The sequence below is a fragment of the Chiloscyllium plagiosum genome, unplaced genomic scaffold (genome assembly GCF_037043375.1).
Source record: "Chiloscyllium plagiosum isolate Xiang-an unplaced genomic scaffold, Cpla_swu_hap1 HiC_scaffold_41, whole genome shotgun sequence".
Taxonomy (NCBI): Eukaryota; Metazoa; Chordata; class Chondrichthyes; order Orectolobiformes; family Hemiscylliidae; genus Chiloscyllium; species Chiloscyllium plagiosum.
The window spans coordinates 2,577,611-2,594,580 of NW_028270179.1; positions in this window are offsets into that span (position 1 = coordinate 2,577,611).

A 16,970-nucleotide genomic window follows, 5' to 3' on the forward strand; every position below is an offset into this window, starting at 1 on the left:
ACCCTGCTGTCATTTTCACTTGGCCAAATTTGGATCTCCTCCTCCCTGCCACCCTCCATATCTGCGTTTAGATTTCTGGCGATGGGTTGCCCACTAGTATCCATTAACAGTCCATTGGCGATACAATTATGTTGACACAATTATAAGTTCACACACCCTGCTTTCTCGAAAGATTCTATTCCATTCTCCATGTTTCTCTTTTTTCCGTCGCATCTATTCTGCTGGTGCCAAATTAAACAAGGAAGCTTTAGAAATGTGCAACTTAATGCTCAATGTAGATTTTCACAGCACTGTAGCAGCCAGAGCCCTCACCTGTATCTGAACCGTCTCCCACCCTTCTGCCCTAACCTCTCTCTTTCGCCCCCTCAACATTGATAGTGGTCACCTTGTCTGGACACAACAGCAACAGCATTCAAAGGAGCATTATCAGCCGTTTGTGCCACCGCAGCGGGTTGCCACCACCATTTATAGGATCCTCTCTAGTCCTGTGTCAGCCTTCCTCAAAAGAGCTCTCTGGAGGACTGTGTTACGATACTGTCATTTTAACAAGGTAATTTGGTCCTTGATTCTTTTTGTTAATGAGAGATCGTACACACAGAGGTGCTGAAGGGTCGAGGAAGAGCCCAGCTAAGCCATGGCAGGGGAGTGGCTGTTTTTCTCAGTTCAGGTTGATTCTAGTATGTTTAAGCTGGATTGGACATGATCTGCTGGATTCCAGAATAAGTTGCAGTCTCAAGGAAATGATTCATGTCTGATGTTCTCTCTGAAACCTATTTGAACGTTGCTCCTTCCTGCGTGTAAAACTTTGTGTAAGACTTTACTTTTTCTTTGCCAATGTGTATGTTTCTGGAATGAGTTTTGGTTTGGAACAGTTCCGTGGTTATGTTATTGTGTCGGGTCAGTCAAGATTGCTATTAGCTAAGTTTTTTGTAAACTCCGTTTTCTTTTGGTTGTGTTTCGACTGTAGTGTTTAAATAGATTCAGTTTTATGTACAGCCGAGTGGTTTGAGTAGCTGCACCACACCTGGAATATGCACTTCACATTTGCCAATAAGATACCAAAACATTACTTTCATGGTTACTTTCGTAACATTTTTGCAGGTGTCTGTTCCATAACAACTCGTTCTTCTCTCCCAAATCGACTCTAGCCTTATTGCACATTCCTGTGCAATTTTAGAATGTTTAACTCCTGCCTGTTTACTCTCCCAGTGCTGATCTTCCCTTGTTCCAGGCAAAGTTTTATCTTGATATAGTCAATGTAGCTTTCTCTATTCACTGCTTTCAATGTCGTGCCCTGTACACGGGGGTAATGAAACGCAGAATATGTTATTATTTCTTTGAACAACGATGTTCTGTTCGCAGATATGACCATTTTACCCGTTATTTGAACACCCCACTGAATTTTTCGGCGATCATTCCTGGGTCAGGCTTGCTGTCGTGAAACTCAGCGCAATATGGAAAATCAGTACATCTTTTTCCGAATGCGAATACCGCAGCTTAATATTGAACTCACCAACATTTAGGACCGAACACCTTCCCCCACGATGTTCGGCAAACCCATACACCAGTCCTCGTCAACCCATGGCCTGCCACCACAAAGTAGCTATTGTTAGCCAGTAGTAGGCCACATTGTGCTGATGCTGTCGCTGTAAGTGTTTCCTTGTCATAGTGTCTTTTCACAGAGGGGGTGAATGAGATTTTCACACGTGGCCACTGAAGAGCACTTGAAGACACAGTCCGTGAAGCTTTGAGATTTTTTTTTTAAATTTGGAAACATGTAGCAACGTTTTCAGTGTAGATTTAGTCGGACTCTGTTGGGCTTTTAAAACATTTACAAACTTCAGCGAATGTCTCTGAGCTGCTTCGTTGACTACGTTTACATGCGGATTTTTTTTTTCCGTCCTGGATTGGATTGTTGCATTTTACAGTCTGTGTCTGAAATTTCTTTTATGTGCCAAGCGATGCATTCACAGGGTGGTTCTATCTTGGAAGACTTTTAAACGAAACATAATTTATTCATGGACTACTGAAGAAAGTATGAACAAAAGAGAACACCCCTACTCCCCGCCCGATTGACTGTATCACAAATTAATGATGCTGTTCGAAAGATAAACTTGCAAATACCATAAACACACATTTGGCAAAAAAGCGGGAAAATAAAACAGAGTTTTACAAATGAAATGGCAGGGATCAGGAGGATCAGCATGGAGCTGCTTCCTTGTGTCCCCAGTTAAAACCTGACCAGCAGTGTCAATTATACAGCTTCCAAAAGCCTAACCTGGGAGGACTGGCCACTTCCCTTACACTGTACAAGCATTTTAAAAAACTTAAATTACTTTCAAGTCAATAGTTCCAGACATATCAGAATCTCTGCTTTGCAAAGTCCCGGAAAAAAAAACAATTGCAACATAACCTTGTCACAGAAGCAGCATCGATGCATTATCTCCAACTATCATTTACTCTCCTTCTCTCCTACACTCCTCCTCGCATACGCCACCTTGTGGAAATACAAATATCATTTTCCTCGCTATCATCAGAGCTGAAGTAGGGTCACTGGAATAGAAAACTTAAATGAGATGTCTCTGCAAAGAGGCTGCCAAACCTGCTGCGATTTTCTAGTGATTGCTGCTTGTGTTACATAATTCCAGAATTCACAACTCTTTCGGAATTTTGTCTGATGTACCTTGCAATTTGCATCTGACGTTCTCAGCATCACTGCTACTCAGGGGTAATGCATCTTTTTTTACAGTGTTGTCCGTGTTTATGCCTTTAATAACCACGTCCGGTTATATACGTTGCTTGATCATTTTTTTAGATTCAGCGATACTGTACAACCACAAGACATGTCATTGTCCTTCTTTTGATTCAATAGATCAGAGTTGATGCTTTGTTTTGTTTCAATTTATTTCACATTAGAAATTTAACTGCCTTCTGGATAATTAAGGACAGACCATAAGTACTTGTCCAGCCAGCGTTACCCTTATCCCATGAATGAATATAGAAGAAAATTTACATTCTGCTACAGCTAATTGCAGGTACATGGAGAAACTGACGCAAAATTTATTTTCACCATCATCGTTATGCCTTGAGCTCCAACCCATTCTCCCACCACATAGCGCCAGTCAGCATGCGGTCTTCTGGTCTACTGATCTTTGCCCATATCTTCTTAACATTCCAATCACAAAGCCTACTGTTAACTAAACATCTGTGAACAAAACACTGCTCATCTCACTTCCTCATTTACATTGCTCATAATAATCAGCATTGATGTCAGAAATCTTGTGAACTCCAAGAGGTCTGTCCCATGTTCAGACGACTTGTTTTCGGCAGATGAACATCAATGTAATATACTCCTGCTCTTCCCGATATATTCGCTTTGAAGAACAATTCCACTCGTGCAAGTTCTTCCAAACATCGCTCCAGACTGACGTTAATGCATCTCTTTAAGTTTATACAATCCATGCTAGTTGACATATTCCAATATCTTGAAGTAATGTTGAAACTGCTCGATTTCGTCTTTCACATTCTCAGTTTCGAACATCTATTACCTTTCAATGATTATGTGGCAAATCTTTGTCTTGAAGTGTCTGTTTTTACATGGTTTTTATTTTTGGTACAAATTTCGACAGCTGTGTTTCAGTAAAGCAGATACAGACAGCTGGTAGATTAAAACATCCTCTACTATTTAACCTCGTCTCAGACTTGCAGTTGTCTTATAAGACAGCCCAGAGCCTTTGTCTTTCTGACTGCTATGAAAGCAATCAGGGCAAAACAATCTCGTTAAAGGAGTAACATCATCAGAATGCGGAGAAAACTGGTTGTGGTTTCACCTGACGGTCGCCACAGCCACGGCGAGTGGAGAGTCTGACCAGGTTGTACCTGCACGGTATTAATGATTTGGATCAAGTCGGTGGGCCAAACTTTGACAACTATTGTATAATATAGGAAGACCTGAAGGTGCCATTTTGCAAGAGAGAACGAAGAACAGAATATTGTTTAAATGAAGAAAACTACAAAACAATGGGGCTTCGGAGCACTTGTGCTCGAAAAATAGAAAGTTGGCACACGGGACGGCAGGCAATCACAAAAGGCAATGGAATGTTGTCTCTCATTTCCTTGGCTTGAAGTATCATAGTGCAGTAGTCAGACTGCAACAGAACCAGGGGCTGGGGAAACAAAGTCTGGAATATCGTGAGCAGTTTTTGTTCCTTTTTGGAAGGAAATATGTTATTTGCTTGGTGGCAGTTCAAAGAAGGTATACTGGAATAATTTCGTGTTTGAAGGTAGCAGCACATAAGCAAAGGCTAAGCAGTTTGCGAACTATTCAATAAAGTTTGGAAGAACGAAACAGACATGATTCTGATGATTGCTTGACAGTGTAAATGCTGGAGGAACTTATCCTTAACGGGGGATTTAATTACCAGGGAGTCACAGAACAGAGAGGCACTAATTTAATACTGAGCAACATGGAATATAGGACAGTACAGCATACAACAGGCCTTTCTTCCCTCGATGTGATGCCAATCTTTTATACCACTCGAAGATAAAACTAGCCTCCATACCCTTAATCATACAATCATCCATGTGGCTATAGAAGTGTCGCTTAAATGTCCCCAATGTGCCTGACTCTACGACTACTGCTGGCAGTTTTTCCACGCACCCATGACTCTCTGCACAAAAAAGCAGTCTCCCCTACACTTCCTGTAATTAACTTAAATTATGGACACTCGTGATCGTCATTCCGGCCCTCGGAATTTTTTCTGTCTTTACACTCAATCTATCCCCCTCATAATGTTATGCACCTCCATCAATTCACCTCACTTCTTTCTTTACTCCAATGAGGAAGTTTCTAGATCCCTCAAATTATCTTCTTAGACCTGAACGCCTGCCAGGCAGCATCCTGGCAAATCTCCTCTGCACCCTCTCTGACGCTTCCGCATCTTTCCTGTATTGATGCATTCAGAACTGAACACAATGTTCTCCGTGTGGTATGATCAGGGTTTTATAGAGCTGCAGCATATCCTCACGCCTCTCAAACTCAATCCTGGTGCCAATGAAAACCAACGCACTGTTAGCCTTCTAAATACTCATGCCAACTTGTGTATTAGCATTGAACATTCTGTGGATGTGGACTTCAAGATTCCTCCGTTCCTCCACACTGCCAAGAATCCTGCCTATTGGCTTGCGTTCTGCATTCAATATGCATCTACCAAAATAACCAATTTACACTTTTCCAGGGTGAACTCCAGCTGCTACTTCTCAGCACAGCTCTGAATCCTGTCAATGTCCAATTGCACCCTCCAAAAGGCCTCCACACTATTCACAACTCCTGCAACGTTCGTGTCGTTGGCAAACTCACGAACACATCCTTCCACTTCCTTACATAAGAACATCACATGGAGCAGAGGTCGCAGAACTGATCCTTGCAGACCACCACTGGTCACTGAGCTCCACACTGAACACTTTCTATCAACTCGCATTCTCTTCCGAATATGGGCCAGCCAACGCAGTGTTCAGATTTTCAAACTTTCCTGCGTCTAATACTTCCTTACTTTCTTAATGAGCCGACAAAAGGGAACCTTAACAAACGACTTGCTAACATCCATGAACATATCATCCACTGCTCCAGCTACATCAACGTGTTTTATCACAATCGCAGATAATTCAGTAAAACATGTGAGGCATGATGTGCTACTCAAAAAGCCATGCTGACCATCTCTAATCAAGCTATGGTCTTCCAAATCCAGTCTCTCATATTATGAAGGTGCAGAGGAGTACTGTCCCATTAAGAGTGTGAAGGACTTAGCAAGCACACAGAGTGTTGGACAATTTTCAACGTAGCATTTGGTCCAGCAGCTAACAGTACCTGGGTTGTTATCAGACAAAAAAAAAATACATTCAGATTCGGCCAGTTAATTTAAATTATACAGAAGATACTAAATTCTAATCAAGTTTGAATTTGGTATTTGGGCAATATTAAGACCAATGGAACGACCGATTCTTGGGGTATAAATATTAAACAAGTTGAACATTTGCGAGAGAAATGCCGAAATACCAACAGCGTGGGCTTCCATTCAGAACTCTCTGACAGGTACCTGTCTAGAGAAGGACTTTGCACAGAAAAAAACATCGACACCAAACTCGAAACAAAATCTATAGAGGAAGCTACCAAGAGAAGATCCGACAACTGGCTGGTTTTGAAATTTGATTTTTTTCTGTACACATTTTTTTTTATCGTACCAGTGAAAGAGAGGGAAAGTAGAAGTTAAGTCAGACGGAGATGTAAATATTTGATAGTTAATTATTCTCTGTTGGACGTTAAAAAAAATCTTTATTTCAAATAGTGACTTGTTGACCTCTCGAATTTTGAAGATTATATCACGAATTAATCCTCTTTCCTTTCCTGCTAGATTAAATTAGCAGACGTGATTGTCGTGATTTAACCGTTTTGCGGCTCCATATCAGTATTTGAACAGTTTGGAGGCTTTTGTCCGCGATTTAAACTGTTTTAGATAGATCCAGTCTGGGTTTTCCAGTAGATTAGATACGTGTGTATATTGTTCGGGCTATGAAAAATCCCAGCAGATTTAAACACGTGTTCGAGATATTTAGAGAAAATGTAGGTGAGACAATTTTTCCTTAACTTCGCTGACTTGTGATTGCTTAAATTAAAAGTGAAGGAAATAGCGCTTAAAATTGCTGAAGTCATTCTGAGATTTTAGGATGATTCTCAAATTTGCCAAGAAAGTTTAAAACAAAATAATAAGATGATAATTTTAGAATCAGTAAAACAAAAACATAGATTTGGATTTAACCAAGGAAAAACAACGAAAGCTGAAATTGGAAGGGAATTACTCAAACACATAGGTATGTCAAAGAAACAGACAAGTGCAGTAGAGTAGAAACCCCAAAACTGAGGAAATGAATTTAGAAGATAAACAGCGAGTGAGCGAGTAAAGAGAGAGAGGAGTAAGGGAAAGAAAGAGAAAGCACGGAAGAAGAAAACAATAAAGTTCTTACGTGAGCAAAAAGAGAGAGAATTTGGCGTTGAGAAGTTGCGACATATTCAGCAAAATGTAATTAAGAGGATGGACATTAAATTAACACGTAGTGATATATATATATATATATATATATATATATATATATATAGATAGATAGATAGATAGATAGATAGATAGATAGATAGATAGATAGATAAATAGATAGATAGATAGATAGATAGATAGATAGATAGATAGATAGATAGATAGATAGATAGATAGATAGATAGATAGATAGATAGATAGATAGATAGATAGATAGATAGATAGATAGATAGATAGATAGATAGATAGATAGATAGATAGATAGATAGATAGATAGATAGATAGATAGATAGATAGATAGATAGATAGATAGATAGATAGATAGATAGATAGATAGATAGATAGATAGATAGATAAATAGACATGTCAAAATTATACCACATTTGATGAGAAAGATGTTGGAGCAAGCATTATTTCATTTTTAAGAAGAAATGTCTTGGCCAGTGGAGTGGTCCGAAGATTTATGGTTTCTGCTATTTCAGACTAAACTAGTAGATAGAGGTAGTGAGGTATTGCCGCGCTGTCGGATGAATGGAAATAGATTGTGAAGAGGTGAAACAGGATGTTTTCAGTGCTTATAAATTAGCACCAGAATCATGTAAACAACAGTTCGGAACGTAAAGAAGGAACCAGGTCAGACTTCCGTTGAGTTTGAAAGAATTAAACACAGTCATTTTGATAGGTGGTTGCGTGCTTTAAAAATACATAAGACCTTTGAGTCTCAATGAGAGATTATTCTGGTGCAGGAGCTTGAAAACTCACTTCTAGAGATAGTAAGAATTCACGTGGAGGAACAGAAAGTTCAGGAAGGGAGAGATTAGCAGATAAATGCACGTTGCTGCCTAAGACAAGCTTCCAGCCTGAAACTCGTCCTGAGAAAGAATAACTGGGCAGCACTGGAAAGAATTTACCACATGTCAAAATGGTGAAAGGAAGGTGAAAGGTCTCAGGTGTTTTCACTGTAATGAAGTGAGACACAGAAAATTACAGTCGAGACTGGAGTTGTGCTGGAACACACTTCACTGCTGTTCCAAACTTTCAGCTCAACACCATCCTCATTACCTATCCTACCTGCCAATCTTGCTTCCCACCTATCCGCTCCCCCCATCCCCCACTGACCTATCACCTTCATCCTCACCTCAATCCACCTATTGTACTTTTGGCTAACTTCACCCCAGCCCGACCCCCTCACGTTCATCTCTCCACCCCGGAGCCTCCCTTGACTTGATTCTTGACGAAGGGCTTTTGCCCGAAACGTCGATTGTCCACAGAAGCTGCCTGACCTGCTATGCTTTTCCAGCACAACTCTAATCTGGACTCTGATCTCCAATATCTGCGGTCGTCACCTTTGCCACAGAGAATTAGGGTGCTAGTGGTTTCACAAGGGCACTGGGACAACATGTTTTAATTGCCAGAAAGTCGGCCACGGAAAGTCAGAGTGCTGGTGGTTAAAGAACCGCACTGTGAGAAAACATGTGGTAAATGAAGCTAAGCCAGTAGCAGTAATGAAGTCATAAAAGTGACCCCAAGGAAAACGCCAAGCAGCTGCACGAGAACGCATAACCTGAACATGGGCTCAGTATGGATTCCATATTTGATCTCGACAAAGAATTCGCCTCCTGGATAAGGTTACTCAGAAAGAACACGGAGATAAGGACAAAAAAATTACTATTTGAGAGATGCAGCATCTAACCAGTCGTTGATATTAAGTGATGAGCGAATATGCACTCTTTCTGATCTGCTACCGAGAGAGTTGTGGCAATTTGTGGGACAGAGGAGCAGAAATTTAGTGTTCTCCCTTGTAAGATCAGGTTATCTTGCCAACTCAAGACTGGGGGATTAACAGTGGGAGTGACTGTTCCAGGAATTCAGTTTGTTCTTGTGAATGATTTGGCAGGATCCAATGTGGAGTGTTACACCTTGTTGTGTAGAAACCCAAGGAAGATGAAGAAACGGAACAGTCAAAACAGAATATCTTGCTATTTTCCGAGTCTGTGTCGTAACCAGATCCCACCAACATAAGTCACAGCACAAAGCGAAAAGAAAAGAGAAAGATAAAGCAACTAAACTGGAAACCCTGGTTGACTTAATGGTGCAGGGTGAACCTGAACAGGCAGATGGTCAGATGGAAGTGTTTATTCCTGAAACGCTAAGGGATTGAATTGCAAGACAAGACGGTCAAAGACATATGTGTGGATGAATACTCCGAAAAGGAGGCAGACAATGTTGCTGAAAATAATTATCAGACATATAGAATTCTAAGATGGAAATGGAGACCACAGCAGGTTAGTGTAGAGGAGAAATGGATCAAAGTGCAGCAGATTATGTTGGGGCTGGTAGTATGTAGACTGGATATGTTACAGGTAGCACATGAACTACTGGTAGGAGTTCACCTTGGGGTACGAAATTCTCTTGCTAAGTTACAACAATGTTTATTGGTCTGAAATGGAAATTAATCCAAATCCCGCATTAAAAGAACCTGTCACACGGCTTCCAATAGAATGTGTTTGTCCCCTCCCGAGAACTAAAGATGGGAAGTAAAAATTGTTAACTAAAATGAATTAATCTACCAGATTTCAAGAGTAAATTACATTATGGAGTATCAATGCAAAAAGTGTATTAGAGGAGTTAGTAGCTTTCTTCCAGTGTGTGTGATTCATTCGATCTAAGGGTCGAATTTTACTCTAAGTATTTTTATGGAGTTTGTGGATAGCATAAGTATAAAACACTGTAATTCTAGTGCATATGATCCCGGTTCCCAGGAAGCATTAGATGCTGAAGACCATGTTGAGAGCGCACCGTTAGAGTTGCCTGAACTTTTTGAGATAAACCTATCCCATTCGTATTATTAGCAGTGTAAGATGCCCCAAACGAAACTGCTCAGTTCTCTCCCTTTGAGATAATATTCAGGCATGAAGTGAGAGGCCCTTGAAATTCATTCAACAAAAAAATGACAAGACCAAATTGGGACATCTTACACTTAGATTTTATATCAGAGGCGAGCGGTGAGTTAATCGAGTAGGTGAGTTCATAACCAGCACCGAGAATGGGCTCAATATAGAATGAAGCTGGAGGCAGATCAAAGCTCTGAGACCCTGATGTTTTCCCGAGGGAATGTCGTGTTATTGCTCCTTCCTGTAACAGGAGATTCATTCAAAGCCAGGTTTAGTGGTCCCTATCAAATTGAAAAAAGGTTGAGTCAAGTGTACGACGTAGTAAAAATGTCAGATATTACAAAAACGTATCGGTCTGTCATTTGTACATGTTGAAACCGTATTAAAACAGAGAGAACGAACTAGAGAAACAGGTGTTAGTTATTACCCCATAAAGTGAGGAACCGAATCCAGATGATATAGATGTCGATGTGCCTCAAACTAGATTAAAATGTGAAGAATTTCTTGAGGGGTGGGATAGGTGAGTAAACTACCTGTCTCAAGAGCATAGAACTAAATTGTTAGATTTGGTAATGCCACATATGGACTTATGTTAAAATCACTGGGGGAGGACTAATGCAATTGTACACAAAGTAGACAAAATTAATATTGTTGCAATGAAACAGACCCCTACCAGCTTAATGCTTCTCAAGGCAGATAGCTCCAGAAGGAGGTGGAGTACATGTTTGAAGTGGATGTCATCGAACCAAACCAGAGTCAGTGGAGTTCGTCGAACGTCTTGGTTCCTAAACTAAGAGTTGGAGCAGAATAATTCTGCGTGGATTTTCCGAAGGTGGACGCTGTTACAGAACCAGGCAATATCCAATTTCTAGATTGGAGAACTGTATTGGAAAAAGTTAACAAGCCAGTTTGATCACCAAGTTGGACATTGTGCATGGTTACTGGCAGGAATCTTTGTCAGAGATGTCAAAAGAAACTGCTGCGTTTGTAACCATAAATGGGCTATATCAGTTTGAAGTGATGCTGTTTTGATTGAAGAGGCACCGGTCCAAAGACTTTTTAAATAGAATTTTGCCTCTATTACCAAACTGTGAAATGTTTTTGAACAATGTCGTGACCTTTGGTAAGGCTTGGAAGGGTCACATGTTACAGTTGGCAGAGCCCTTTGAATAACGACCAGAAGCAAAACTCGTGATAAACTTAAACAAAATTGAATTCGTTAAAGTAGAGGTGACGTTCTTGGGACATAACATCAGTCATGGAAGGTTGACCCCCCCGGAACATAAACACGAAGATCATCAAGAAATTTCCATGACAAACCTCGAAGATACAGATGCATCGATTATTATGATTCACGTATTCTATCAGAGGTTTAATCCAAACTTCAGCAGTGTACCATTAACCGATTTGCTGAAGAAGAAGACAAAGTTTCGGTAGACAGTACAATGCCAGGAGGCATTCGACAATTTGAAAGCAATATTAATCACTAAACCAGGTTAACGACAACGAACCTTTCAAAACTTTTTCAAGTCATCATTGATGCCAGTGACATCGGAATTAGAGCTGCACTGCGAGTTCTACAGGGTGGAACCATGGAGGCGATCCTATTAGAATCCACGGACGATGTGATTTTTACTTTCATGTACCCAGCTGACCTCGGGGCATGTGCACGTGCCACGCAAGGTACTTGTTAGTGTCCTCCTCCTGGATCAATTGGGGCCAATTGTTCGGGACTCCAGTGGTGGGTGGACTCTCTACCGAAGGGGTTACGGGGATTCAGCTGCACTACCACCGAACTCCACTTACTGGGTGTCTCACTTCGCCCAGCTAAGGAATCCTGGGCGACGAATTGGCAGAAGCTGGAGGCCAAAATCTCGGTTCTCATAGGCCGCTGGACATGACTGCACACAGTGCTGTCTTACAGGAGTCTTGCCCAGAGTTGCGAGGGAAGAGCGAAGGACTTCTGTGAAGGTGAATCTAATTGTTTAAAGACCTTACTTCAGGCGTCAGGGCCTCAATTTGACGAGAGGTGCGAGGGAGGAGCGAAGGACTTCTGGGAAGGTGGGTCTATTGGTTTAAAAATCTTAGTTCAGGCGTCGGGTCTCCATTTGCCGAAAGGTGCAAAGGAGGAGGAAAGACTTCTGGGAACGTGGGTCTATCGGTTTAAAATCCTTAGTCCAGGGGTCGGTGTGCCTCCAAATGCAGAGAGGTGCGAGGGCGGAGCGAAGGACTTCTGGGAAGGTACGTCTAACGGTTTAAAAAAACCTTAGTGCAAGCGTCGGGGCCTCCATTTGCGAGAGGTGTGAGGGAGGAGCAAAGGACTTTCTGGGGAGATTTTAAACGGGTGATATCTAAACCCGAGACACTTCACCATAAGCCCTCCCTCCCACCTACCGCCTCTCACCTTACTAAGAGTCTGTAAACTAGGTATGCTTTTGAGATTTCTCTTTTTTCCTGTTTTCCTTTGTTCAGTTCTGTGCAGGCTTTCAGAGGAGAGGGATATGGATGCCAGGGCAGTTGCATGTTCCTCCTGCAGAATGTGGCAGGTGAGAGACACTTCACATGTCCCTGTCGACTACATCTGTGCGAAGTGCACCCACCACCAGCTCCTCGAAAACCGAGTTAGCGAACTGGAGCTGGAGCTGGATGAACTACTGCTCATCCGGGAGGTTGAGGGGATAACAGAGAGGATGTAGAGCGAGGTGGTTACTCCCCAGATAGAGAAGAAGGACATATGGGTTACTGTAAGTGGGAGGAAAGGGAACCGACGGTCACAGCAGGGATCCCCTGTGGCCGTTTCTCTCAGCAATAAGTATATCGTTTTGGATACTGCGGGTGGGGACAGTCTAAAAGGAGAAAGCTACAGTTGTCAGGTCTCTGGCACTGAGCCTGGCACTGTGATTCAGATGGGAGGGGGGAAATAGAAAAACGCTAGTTTTAGGGGACTCAATATTTAGACAGATTGACTGGAGATTTTGTGGTCAGGAACGGGACTCCGGGATGTAATGCTTTCACACTGGTGCTCAGGTCCGGGATGTCACTGATCGGGTTTACAAGATTCTGAACAGGAGGGAGTGGTTTGGGCGTGGTGAGCAGCCAGAAATCTTGGTAGATTGTTGGCACCAATGATATAGCGGGAAAATGATAGAGGACCTGAAAAGTGACGACAGAGAATCAGGTTGGAAGCTGAAGAGCAGGACAAATAGAGTAGTGATCTCAGGTTTGCTACAGGTGACACGAGATAGTGAGATGAGGAACAGTCAGGGAATGCAGCTTAACACGTGGCCGCGAGGCTGGTGCAGGAGGGAGGACTTTAGAAACCTCGACCATTGGTATACCTTCTGGGGAACGTGGGACCTGTACATGAAGAACGGGTTGCACCTGAACTGGAGGGACACAAATGTCCTGGGTGGGAGATTTGTTCGTGTGATGCGGGAGGGATTGGCGGGGTGGGTGGGGTGGGGTGTTGTTAGGAATCAGAGCCACATGTCTGAAAGGGGTCAGTTGCAGACTGGACAGTGACAGGATACATTAAATCTCTCAGGAAGGCTTCTCACGAGATGAAACAAAGGGATTGGTTAAAGCGTGTCTGCTTTAATGCAAGGAGTGTCCGAAATAACAATGATGATCTTAGAACATGGATCAATACTTGGGGCTGCGATGTTGTGGTCATTGCGGAGACGTGGGTTCCACAGGGGCAGGAATGGTTGTTTGATGTTCCACGGTTTTGAACATTTAAAAGGAACAGGGAGGGTGGTAAAAAGGAGGGGATGTAGTATTGCTCATCAGAGAGTTCATCACAGCTACAGAAACAAAGGGGTAGGTTTGTCTACTGAGTCAGTATGAGTGGAATTTAGAAACAAGGAAACAGCCACCGCATTGGGGGGTTTCTACAGAACACCTAATTGCAGTAGAGTGATAGAAGATCACATAGGCGGGCAGATTCTGGAAAAAATGCAGAAATATCAGTGTTGTTGTTATGGATGATTTCAATTTTCCCAATTCCGACTGGAACCTCCTAAGTGCAGATAGTTTTGATGGAACCGTCTTTGTCAGCTGTATTCAGGAGGGGTTAATTACTCATTATGAAGACGGACCGACGAGGGGAGAGGCCATTTTGGATTTGGCACTCATCAACGAGCCAAGACAGGTATCAGACCTCGCGGTGGAACAGCACTTTGGTGAAAGTGATCACAACTGCCTCACATTTAGCATAGCCTTGGAGTGGGAACAGAGCAGTTAACAAGGGAAGACATTTAATTGGGGGAAAGGAAATTATAACGCTATCACACAGGAGTTCGTACGAAGAGACTGGGAGCAGAATGGGCAGAGCAGATATGTGGAGTCTATTTAAGGATAGGCTGTTGCAAGTGATGCACGAATTTGTTCCTCTGAGACAGGTAAGAAGGGGTAAGATTAAGGAACTTTGGATGATGATGATAGAGGAACTCCTCGTCAAAAGGAAGAAGGCAGCTGACTTAAGGTGGAGGAATCACGGATCGAGCACAGTTTTAGAGGATAACAGGCTTGATGGAATGGAGCTCAAACATCGACTGAGGAGAGCTAGGAGGTGGCACGAAAAAGGCTTGGCAAGAAGGATTAAGGAGAACCTAGGGCATTTTACTCATACGTTAGGAATAAGAGAATGATCAGGGAGAAGGTCGGGCTGATCAGGTATAGTGGAGTGAACTTGTGCGTGGAATCTAACCAGACAAGCCCTAAATTAGTATTTTGCTTCGGTATCCAGCAAGGAAATGGAAATTGTTAATCAAAAGATTTAGAGGTGCTGGGATACATTCTTCTCCAGATCAAGATTGATGAAGATGATGTGATAGAAATTTTGGAAAACAGTAAGATTGATAAGTCCCCAGGTCCAGAACAGATTTATCCTAGGCTGCTCTGGGAAGCGAGAAAGGCGATTGCTATGCCAATGGCGAGGATATTTGCCTCTTCCCGCTCCACAACAGTCGTACTGGTGGATTAGAAGGAGGCGAATGCTGTTCCTCTTTTCAAGAAGGGTAATAGGGAAATGCCTGGCAATTACAGACCAGTCTGTCTTACGTCTGTGGTCAGCAATGTTTTGGAAAGAATTCTGAGGGACATGATGTATGATTATTTTGCAAAGCATAGCGTGGTTATACGCAGTCAGCATGGATTTGTGAGGGGCAGGTCATGCCTCACAATCTTATAGAGATCTTTGAGCTGTCAAGACAGGTCGACGACGGTCGAGCAGTGGATGTGGTGTATGTGGACTTCAGAAAGGCATTTGATAAAGTAGGCTCATTCATAACGTCAGGTTGTATGGGATACAGGGGATGTGCTGTCTGGATTGAGAATAGGCTGGCTGACAGAATGCACAGAGTGGTTTTGAATGGAAAGTATTCTGCGTGGATGTCAGTTTTGAGTGGGTTCCCTCAGGGCTCTGTTCTTGGACTCTGCTGTTTGTAGTTTACATAAAATACTTGGATGAGGAGGTTGAGGGGTGAGTTAGTAAATGTTCAGATGACACCATGGTGGAGGTGTCACCGATAGTATGGAGGGCTACTGCAGTCTGCAGTGCAACATAGACAGCATACAGAGCTGGGCTGAGAAATGGCAGATTGAGTTCAACCTGGAAAACTGTGAAGTGATGCGTTTTGGAAGGTCGAACTCGAATGTTGAATATAGGAATAAATACAGGATTCTTGGCAGTGTGGAGGAACGGATGAATCTGGGCGTGCAAGTACATAGATCCCGCAAAGTTTTCACCGAAGTTGATATTGTTGTTAAGAAAGCATATGGTGTTTTGGCTTTCATTAACTGGGGAATCGAGTTTATCAGTCTTGAAGATTTGCAACAGAGGGTGCAAAGATGGTTTACCAGGATGTTTCCAGGACTGGAGAGCTTGCACTATGAAGAAAGGTTGAATAATCTCTGACTTTTCTCTCTGATGAAAAGGAGGAGGAGAAGAGACCTGTTCGAAGTGTACAAAATAATAAGTGGAATTGATAGAGTCAATAGCCATTGACTTTTCCCCAGGGCAGGATTGACTGGAGGAGTCATAGTTTGAAGATATTAGGGTGAGTGTATAAAGAAGAAGTCAGAGGTATGTTCTTTACGCAGGGAGTTGTGAATACTTGGAATGCGTTACCAGCTGTGTTAGTGGAAGCAAAGTTATTGGGGACATTTACGTGACTGCGAGACATGCACATGGATAGCAGTGAGTTTACGGGTGTGAAGCTCAAGTTACTATATTTGACATTAGGAATAATCCTCGGCACAACTTTGTGGGCTGAAGGCCTGTTCTGTGCTGTACCTTTCCCTGTTCTATGTACTATATTTCCAGGACTCGGGAATCTCGATTGGTAAATTACCCCATTTTCCAGTTTAGTATGCTATCCAATGTGGTACAAGGGTTACATCACGCATTTTTATTCAAACTTCGTACCATGGATGCACATTTTCACAAAATATACGGAGCTTTTAGATTACTTTTAGACGATTCAACAAACAAATTCAGGGCAAACATTCCCTGCACTAACAAAGGAAAGACATCCCTGACAATAGTAAGGCAAGTTGATACGTACAGCATTTTAATTTGTTGTGATGCCATTGTCTTACCAGACCATAAAGGCTGGTTTTTCATTGAAGGGAGAAGGGACAGGTTATCATTTAACATGAACGCTACCATGCCTCAGGCGACGACAGAGTTTGAAAAGAAGAGCCGATCATAATAAACTCAACCACTGATGGCAATTGAACCCATCAACCCATGAAGCCAAAGCAACAATCCAGTGAACTAAGCCAAACCACTTCCCGAGCATTATAGCTAATATTTAGTTTAAATACTTGTGAAATTTCCATTTAATTGAACACGGGTTCCCTCATTTTCATCCACTAAATAAACATCACGTCGGTAATTACTGTTTGGGAATGAGGTTCCTACTGAAACCCACTTCAACATTTACATGAAATGTCCTGGATATCGGGCAAAGTTGATATGCGCAAC